The sequence below is a fragment of the Bubalus kerabau genome, chromosome 18, assembly GCF_029407905.1.
Source record: "Bubalus kerabau isolate K-KA32 ecotype Philippines breed swamp buffalo chromosome 18, PCC_UOA_SB_1v2, whole genome shotgun sequence".
Taxonomy (NCBI): Eukaryota; Metazoa; Chordata; class Mammalia; order Artiodactyla; family Bovidae; genus Bubalus; species Bubalus kerabau.
The window spans coordinates 10170716-10179739 of record NC_073641.1 but is presented as its reverse complement, the minus strand read 5'-3'; the positions used below and the strand labels follow the sequence as shown (position 1 = coordinate 10179739).

The window sequence follows — 9024 nt, the reverse complement described above, 5'->3', positions numbered from 1 at the left end:
TAATGGTGAAAAGGTGGCTCAATCTTTGTGAAATGTATTAAGAATGTTCCAAAATTTACATACACTTTGATGCAGAGTTGATTACACTGCTAGGAATAGATGCTATGAAAGCAAAGAGAAATGAAGATAGAAATGAATTGTTAAAAATGGTCACTAAAGCATTACACTAGTAAAACATTGGACACAACCTTTGTCCAATGGAGATTTTTAAAAATTACGGTACATCCATTTCATTTGAAGCAGTGTTGCTAGTTAAAGATTACAAAGTTTTTTATTACGTGGGCAAATATTTAAGTAGAAGTTCAAGATACAAGATTATCCATGTAATATAGTTTCAATTCTAGAAATATAAACAAAGATCAAACAAAGACTGGAGGGAAATATTTTCATCACTTACCATTTGAATAATCCTCCAAGGCAAGGATAAGGGATAATTATTTTTTGTTTATGCTTTTGAGAATTTTTACATTAATAGATACTTCTAATATGTCTATTTTTTATTGAAGTGCAGTTGATCTACAATGTTGTACAAGTTTCAGTGTACAACATAGTCATTCAAAATTTTTACAGGTTATATTCCATCTAAAGTTATTATAAAATATTGGCTATATTCTCTGTGCTGCACATTATATCCCTATAACTTATTTATTTTATATCTAGTAGTTTCTACCTTTTAACCCTCTTCCTCTATCCCACCCCTCCCTCCACCCTTCTCCCCACTGCTAACTGCTAGTTTGTTCTCTATTATATATTTTTGTTATAGTCATTGGTTTGCTTCATTGATAGATTTTAGTTAGAAAAAAATGTTTTAAAATTGCAAATGTGTGGAAAATATAGTTTCTTAAAGTCTGGAGTATTTGCCATTATCTACAAACCACAACATATATTTTGGGTGATTTGTGAATGACTCACATCAAAAGCCTAGGTCAACTTAACCTTCACACAGCTTTCAGGTAGGGGACCAAGGAGTATTCTCTAATAAGACTGTGGCTTGGGCAGCAACTGTGTGATGAGCCCAGAAGGATGTCTGGAGGGAAATGTGTCCTTTGTAGCATCCTGACAATAAGGTGCCCAGGGTCAGGTGCTCTGAAGGAAGTGTTGTGAACTCAGGATGCTGTTTCCTTTACTTAGGGATAGAAGTGGGAGGATAGAATGCAATTACAAAAAGCTGGTCACCCACTCTGAGAAAGACTCAAATCACTGACAGGTTAAATTAATCAATGCTATGACAGCTATAATTATCCCAATACTGTAAAGTTTTGTGTTTAAAAAAAAAAAGTTCTTCCAATCTGTGTCTTTCTGTCTGGATCTCTCTGGTTACATAACTAGAAAAGGGCCCCGCTTAGGAATGAATCACAGATGGCTCTGCTCAGTGTTTGCTTTGAAGTCAGTTCCACTTGATTTATCTGGTCCGTGGTTTGAGGTTGGGATGCAAGGATCCAACGACACAACAGTGTCCAGGCCCCACATCGGGGACAGAGTCACTGGCTCCTGGGCACAGTGCATGAGGAAAGGATTTGCCCCTCTGGGGTGCTGATTCTGACCCTGCCCGCTAGGTGGGGAGGGGTAGGGTGTGTTGCTTGCTGGCCTACGGGCCCTTGAGCCTGGGGGCTGGCTGAGGCTGCTCTATGCCTGCTCTGTGAAGGCTGGGGCTCCCAGTGTGAACTGGGCCTCTCCTGACAGATTCCTTCCAAGCAAGGAAGCATCAGACTGCTGTTAGCCATAAGAGGTCAAATGGGGCCCCAGGCTTCAGCCTCCATTGTGGGTCTCAGTAGTTATAGTTCGTTGCTCTGTTCATTTTCTCTCAGGTAGTTAATTACATCATTCTCTCAAGTTTTCTGAAAGGAATAATTGACTCAAGAAGCAGGAGTGTCAAATATTTGCAGACGGTGGTGTGAGATGACTGTAGGAGGCAGCGAAAGTGAGAAGGTGCCATTGAGAATCGTAGAACCACAGACAGGACAGGCAGCACCAGGAAGGCACTGGAGGTCAGCTGGGTCAGCGAGCACAGGGCCGACGTCTACAAGAACAGCAGGTTACCTGAAGGCCCGAACTTGGCAGGTATAACACAGCAGAAAGTAGAGGGGCTGTGGACTGGAGAAGGCACACCCTTCCTAATGGCATGAAAAGTAAAAATCTTAATAATAATTTCTGAGCCAAAGAAAACTCAATCAGGTTGGATTTGGCCCAAGGGTCAGCAATTTGACATTCTTGGGTGGTCCCGCCCTTCAATGTACAGATAAAAAACAGGTCCGGGGAAATGACTCATCCAGTTAGTGACCAGCTGGGCTGAGAAGCCAGCCAGGGGCCTTCTGTTCTGGATCTCTGCTGAGAAACTACCTTGATGGCAGCCTCTCTACTCCCCCAGTGGGGCCATGATGACAGTTTGACAGCAAAAATCACCCCATCAACCGCCCACCACCCCCTTATTCCAGGAAATGGCCAGATTCAAAATATCTTCCATCCCAAACAAGAAATACTCTTTTGAAATGACTCCAAATTGCTCACATGCCACCTTGCAGCCAATGAAGGACTTCCACATGTACCCAAAGACCAGTGAGAAAGTCTCCCACTCCCAAACTCCCACCTCGAACAGAACCTATCAGAAACTCTCTATTTCCTCTTTTTACTCTATAAAGCTACTTTCAACCTCCCTAACACCTTCCAACCCCTGCTGAAACAAAAGTGACCTGCCAAAGTGTTCCCTGGCTGCATGTTTGTGAACGAACAGCTTGTGTTCGTTTGGTCCTGAACACCGCCCTATGTGAGAGGACTGCAGCTCTCAGGGGTTTTGTCTTGAGTCTTTCTGCTCCTGGAAGAGTAAATATAATTGGTCCCCCAACACCAGCAAACTTTAAGTATCTTTGCAAAGCAGTTTCTGTTCCTAGGATTGTTAGGGGAAGCATATAGACTGAAACCGCCCACCTTTGCCAGGCACTGTAGTAACCATTTGCCTGAGCTGTTTTAGGACAGGAGGTCCTGGTAAGGAACACAGAACTAATAAGCTACCACAAACTGGAAGAGTTCAGGAAAGGTCGAAAGGAGATACCACATGCCTGACCACCTCCCAGAATCCTTCTCTCTGGCATCCATCTTGGCTGGACAAGGCGTGCACCACCAGGAAGGACTCTGAGTTGGAATTATTGGCTAAAGACAGCCTGGAAACTAATCCCATCACCATAAAACCCGAGACTGCGAGCCACGTGGCAGAGCAGTTCTCCTGGGTTCCCTTACCCTACTGCTCTCCACCCAGGCGCCCTTTCCCAATAAAATATCTTGCTTTGTCAGCACATGTGTCTCCTTGGACAATTCATTTCCGAGTGTTAAACGAGAGCCCAGTTTCGGGCCCTGGAAGGGGTCTCCCTTCCTGCAACAGGATGCCAGCTGGCAATTTCTTCCCCTGCTGCACTGGAACTGCAGAAGAGATGCCTGAGGCCACAAGATCCTTGGAAACCACCCATCAGTCCCCGGGGCCTCGCACAGTGGCTCCCGAGTAGAGGGTTCTGTAGCGCTGCCTGCCTGCTCTCCCAGGCTCCCTTCCCCAGGTTGGGGCCTACGTCCTCCCAGTCCTCACTAGGGGCCTGTGTTCCAGCAAGTCACAAAACCTCTCTGCAAGGTTGATTTATCTCAATGGTGGGAATGTTGCAGGAAGAAAGACCCTTTCCAGAGCCCAAATGGGGCTCTTGTCTAACACTCGGAAATGAGGAGACACCCGTGCTGACAAAGCAAGAGATTTTATTGGGAAAGGGCGCCCAGGGGTGGAGAGCAGGAGGGTAAGGGAACCCAGGAGAACTGCTCTGCCACGTGGTTTGCAGTCTCGGGTTTTATGGTGATGGGATTAGTTTCCAGGTCGTCTCTGACCAAACATTCTGACTCAGAGTCCTTCCTGGTGGCACATGCATTGCTCATCCTAGATGGATGTCAGCGAGGATTCTGGGAGGTGGTCGGACACATGGTGTCACCTTTTGACCTTTCCCAAACTCTTCTGGTTGGTGGTGGCTTATTAGTTCCACGTTCCTTACCAGGACCTCCTTTTGTAAAACAACTCATGCAAATGGTTACTACGGTGCCGGGCCAGGGTGAGTGGTTTCAATCAGTGTGCTTCCCCTAACAGGAACAACAGACAACAGTTGTTCAACAGACACTTACTATTTTCTCTGTGGCTCAAGCTGAGCACAAGTCTTAGTGATCAACAGCAGCAGAAGTAAATTCTCCGCCTTCCTTCTGACTTCCAAATTTAGAACACACTTGACTGATAGAGACTTTCTAGCCAATCCAGGCTGCAAAAGTCTAGAAAATATAGTTTTTACCTTCCCACTTTCTGTGGAGGAGGCTTTTCCAGTACGGGAGGCTGGGATGGATGGTCAGCTCTATTTAACCATGATATATATGGAAAAGCCCGCAAAAATAGAACAAAGGAAGGTCAAAGGAAGGTCCGAGGACCAGAGTGAAGACTTCAGGTAGAACAAACAGCACTCCTGGCTAAGCCCAATTTGCATAGGGCAGGCCCAGGTGGAGGAAAAAACATATAAAGGAGGAGTCAAAGCACTTTCTCCCTCTCTTTCTCTCCTGCATGAGTGCGTTCTTTCTCTCCCTCTCCCTCTCTCACTCTCTCTCTCCCTCCCCCACGCGTTCCTCCACTCTCTTCTCTTCGAGTCTTTGGGTTGGCATGCCCTCACGCTTCGAGGATGGATTCTTCTTCTATCTTCTAAATAAAATAGAGCTGTAACACCGATTTGCCTAAGAGCTATAACACGGTTTGTCCAAGACCCGAGAGCTGTGACGCGCCGAGGGCTTTAATGTCCGTAGCTCCAAATCTTTGTTGTGACGAGACAAAGAACCCAGGAACATACACTCACGTGACATAATGTATGCACTGAGCCTTAAAGATCAAATAGGAATGTGCCAGGAGGGGACACTGGGAGGAGATTTGAGGCCGAGGAAGCAATGTTTGCAACCGTAAAGAAAGAAAATTCAGTTCAGTTTAGTTGCTCAGTCATGTCCAACTCTTTGTGACCCCAAGGACTGCAGCATGCCAGACCTCCCTGTCCATCACCAACTCCCGGAGCTTGCTCAAACTCATGTCCATCAAGTCGGTAATGGCATCCAACCATCTCATCCTCTGTCATCCCCTTCTCCTCCCGCCTCCAATCTTGACCAGCATCAGGGTCTTTTCCAATGAGTCAGTTTTCCGCATCAGGCGGCCAAAGTACTGGAGTTTCAGCTTTAGCAACAGTCCTTCCAAAATAGAAACAAATTGGAGTTGCTGTTTTTCAAAAAGCCTTAGTAATCAAGACTCCTCCCACCCCTCCCTGTGAGACTCTGCTTAAGGCAATTACAAGGACAATAGCTACAATAGTGTTTGTTAAGCACTTAACTATTCCCCAGGCCCACAGCTAAGCACCTCACATTCTTTCTCTCACTTAATTCTCGAGAAAATTTTATAAGGTAGGCATTCTTATCCCCTTTGTGCTGGTGATAACATTAAGTTTCTATAGTGTTTAGGTTCTATTCAGTTCAGTTCAGTTCAGTCGCTCTGTCGTGTCCAACTCTTTGCGACCCCATGAATTGCAGCACGCCAGGCCTCCCTGTCTATCACCAACCCCCCCGAGAGTTCACTCAAACTCACGTCCATCGAGTTGGTGATGCCATCCAGCCATCTCATCCTCTGTCGTCCCCTTCTCTTCCTGCCCCCAAACCCTCCCAGCATCAGGGTCTTTTCCAATGAGTCAACTCTTCACATCAGGTGGCCAAAGTATTGGAGTTTCAGCTTTAGCATCAGTCCTTCCAGTGAACACCCAGGGCTGATCTCCTTTAGGATGGACTGGTTGGATCTTCTTGCAGTCCAAGGGACTTTCAAGAGTCTTCTCCAACACCACAGTTCAAAAGCATCATTCTTCGGCGCTCAGCTTTCTTCACAGTCCAACTCTCACATCCATACATGACCACAGGAAAAACCATAGCCTTGACTAGACGGACCTTTGTTTAGGTTCTATAGTATAGGTTTAATAAGTTACTCAGAATCAAATGGGGGCGGGGGGGGGAGGAAGTTGGGGGGGGTCAGGTTTGAACCCTGGTTTAGGCTGAACTCCTGACCCCCGTCCTCTAAGGCATGTCTTTCTTTCACTAGGAGCCTCAGCCTCTCGCTCTCCCTCATCCCACACTGCAGACCCAGTCCCCCTGTTACTTTCATCTCCTAAACCCAGACAAGCCTGGTCTGAGTTGGAGAGGAGGCAGAACTGGTTTAACTCTTTCACAGATGCAAAGGCCTATTAACTTTTACTGGTACCGCTCCCATGATACCAACTATATTAAAATGTTTCAGCAGCTTAGTTTAAACATAAATGTGGTTGAAAACCTTTTGAAAGGCATTTTTTAACTTTGTTTTCATTTTATTTTTTATTTTAACTTGGCCATTTTATAAGAAATTATCTTGAAATCAGTTTTTCATTCTGAAACATTTTGTAGACCCTTGAAAAGCCCTAGGCTCTGGGCTTATGTAGTGATTAAATGATTTTTTTTTTTTTTTAAATCATGGGATAAGGAAGAGAGCCTCTCCATAGAGTTCCACATTCTCACCAATGTGCAAACCTTTGACTCAATTTCCAGAAGCATTATTTCGCCTCCTGAGGTGGGCAGCACTAAATCCTTTCGTTAGTGCCTTCTGGGAATTTCTGAGCCCACACCTGCTATTTTGGTGTTCTTTTAACATGTCCAACCTATGGGTGCCGTGAGAGGTGAATCCATGAAAACAGAAGAATGATTTATGTTACTTTATGCATGACCAATTTTCAGTTCCTGAAGCCAATGGGCACCCTTCCTGCGTGAGGTTCAAGGACTAGCAACGATACGCTTTAGAGACATTGGCAGGAGTTGATCTCTGAGATGGTGTCTTAGTCATCCAGGGCTGCTATAGCAGAATGCCCCACACTGGGTGGCTTAAACAACAGAAATGTATTTTCTCCCAGTTCTAGAGGCTGGAAGTCCAAGATCCAGGTGCTGGCAGGGTTGGTTCCTCTGAGGGCCATGAGGGAATGATCTGTTCCAGGTCTCTCTCCTTGGCATGCAGATGGCTACCCTCTTCTACCATGTCCCTCTGTTCCTGCATGTCCCTGGTGTCTCCTTGCTTGTCCTAATCTCTTCTACATAATCAGGATATTATATAGGATGAGGGCCCACCCTCATGGCTTCATTTTAACTTAATCACCTCCTTAAAGGCCCTCTCTTCAAATACAGTCACATTCTCAAGTGCTGGAAGTTAGGACCTCAGCAGGTGAATTCGGAGGTGAGGCACAATTTGGTCCATAATAGATGGGTTTTCTTTCAAAACATCCTGATGCTCAGAAGTACTCCCTCCATTTTTGCATAGACTTCAGCAGAGGGCTCTGATGAGCTCGGCAGAGCTGGAACAAGGTGGGTGCTTCTGCTCTAAGGGTGCTTGTTAAGCACTGTGCTAAAGAAATGCTTTAGTAGCCATAACTCAACATCCTGTGATGTAAATAGTTGTTACCCCCAGCCTGCACATCAGAAAACAGAGAGGTGATGCCACTTGCCCAAGGTTAATCAGCTAACAATGGCAGAGCTGAGAAATGAATGGAAACAGTGATGCTCTTAGTCACTATAATATGCTGGTATGTAAAACCCTTTAATATTAATAAATACATGGGGAGAGGGGAGCAGCTCATCATTTCCAAAGGACTTGGTTTGCTTACTCATCATATGTGTGGGTACATGTGTGTATGAGCATGTGTGCGTGTGTGTGTGTCTGTTTATGTGTAATGGAGGGAGGTGATAACACCTTCTCTGTGTTTTGTTTTGTTTTATGTAGAGTAGTTCAGAGAATTTGCCTGGGAGATCGCCCATAGTTAGGCCTTATTTAGGCCTTAGACTTCAAAGATGAAGGCCCAGGGAGGGAATCTGACTGTGAGCTTAGGCTGGTAGCCTAACAGTAGGAAGGGAATAGGGATTGTGAGCTTGAGTGTAAAACCCAGGATCGTCTACCCCAACCCCAGGATCATCTCCCAAGATTTGGAAGGGCTCTGCATAAACAGTATGCCAGGAGGAACAGAAGCCTGAGCCCACCCACACACAGGGACCCCAAGGTGGCAGAATCAGGAGGCACAGTGCCTGTGGAGAGGGCCACGGACCCCCATGACTGAGGACTCTCCGTGAAGGCCCCTGAGGCCAGGTTTGGTATGGAGACGAGAGGATGCAAGGGGAGCCAGCATCCTTCCAACAGATGGAGGACAGACCCTGCTGCCCCATGAGCCCAAGGGTTCTTATGTGGGGAGGATACAGAATCCCAACAACTGGTCTCAGGATCCTCAGCATCCGGAGGAGTGGGTATGTGTAACAGATTTACTTTGATTTAGGAAAATAAATTTCTTATCATTTGAACGGCATGAAGCAATCCATATTGTTCTGGTTCCTTTCCCATTTTTCCTGTATTGTTCAAGTGATGGGCTCCTGAACTGGACATTAAGTGTACAGACAGGGGCTTCAAATCCACACCAGCCAACCCAGCTATTTCCCAGTCTCTGCATAAGAAGTAACTTGTATACAAGTGTTACATGGGTATTTGGCTGCCTCATCTGCATGTGGCCCATTTTTCCAAACCAGCCATTAGAGCCTTCCTAAGTAGGGACCGGATCTTCCCTCATTCTCTCGCCCTCAGCTTGTAATGGTCAGCACAAAGTTCAACATTTGGAGAAGCTCATAGATGGGAAAGGAAAGTGCTTAACATTTGAATGACAACTCTGCCCCTATGCAGAGCCTTAACATCAGCCCGCTGGGATTTGAGCAGGGATTTTAGGTATCATAATCTGCCCCTATGCAGAGCCGTAACATCAGCCAGCTGGGATTTGAGCAGGGATTTTAGGTATCATAATCAGGAATGGTCTGGCACCTCTCAGCAGGTGCTGGACAAGAAGTGCCCTGGAAGTTGCTGGCAGCTTCCTACGTATCCTTGACTTGCCAGACCCTCACCTGGCTCAGTGGAGGAGGACTGCTTTAGAGTCCAAGAGA

The 9024-nt window shown here is 46.0% G+C and overlaps 1 long non-coding RNA gene across 2 annotated transcripts; it reads left to right on the top strand.

Annotated features, from left to right (window-relative positions):
- Positions 1-7246: 7246 nt before the first annotated feature.
- Positions 7247-8685, top strand: LOC129632939 (uncharacterized). 2 transcript variants are annotated; one of them, XR_008704764.1, is made up of 3 exons: positions 7247-7413; positions 7517-7631; positions 8013-8685. It is a non-coding gene; the product is annotated as an uncharacterized LOC129632939 (long non-coding RNA). The 2 variants fall into 2 exon arrangements; XR_008704763.1 differs by having other exon boundaries at positions 7504-7631.
- Positions 8686-9024: the final 339 nt, after the last annotated feature.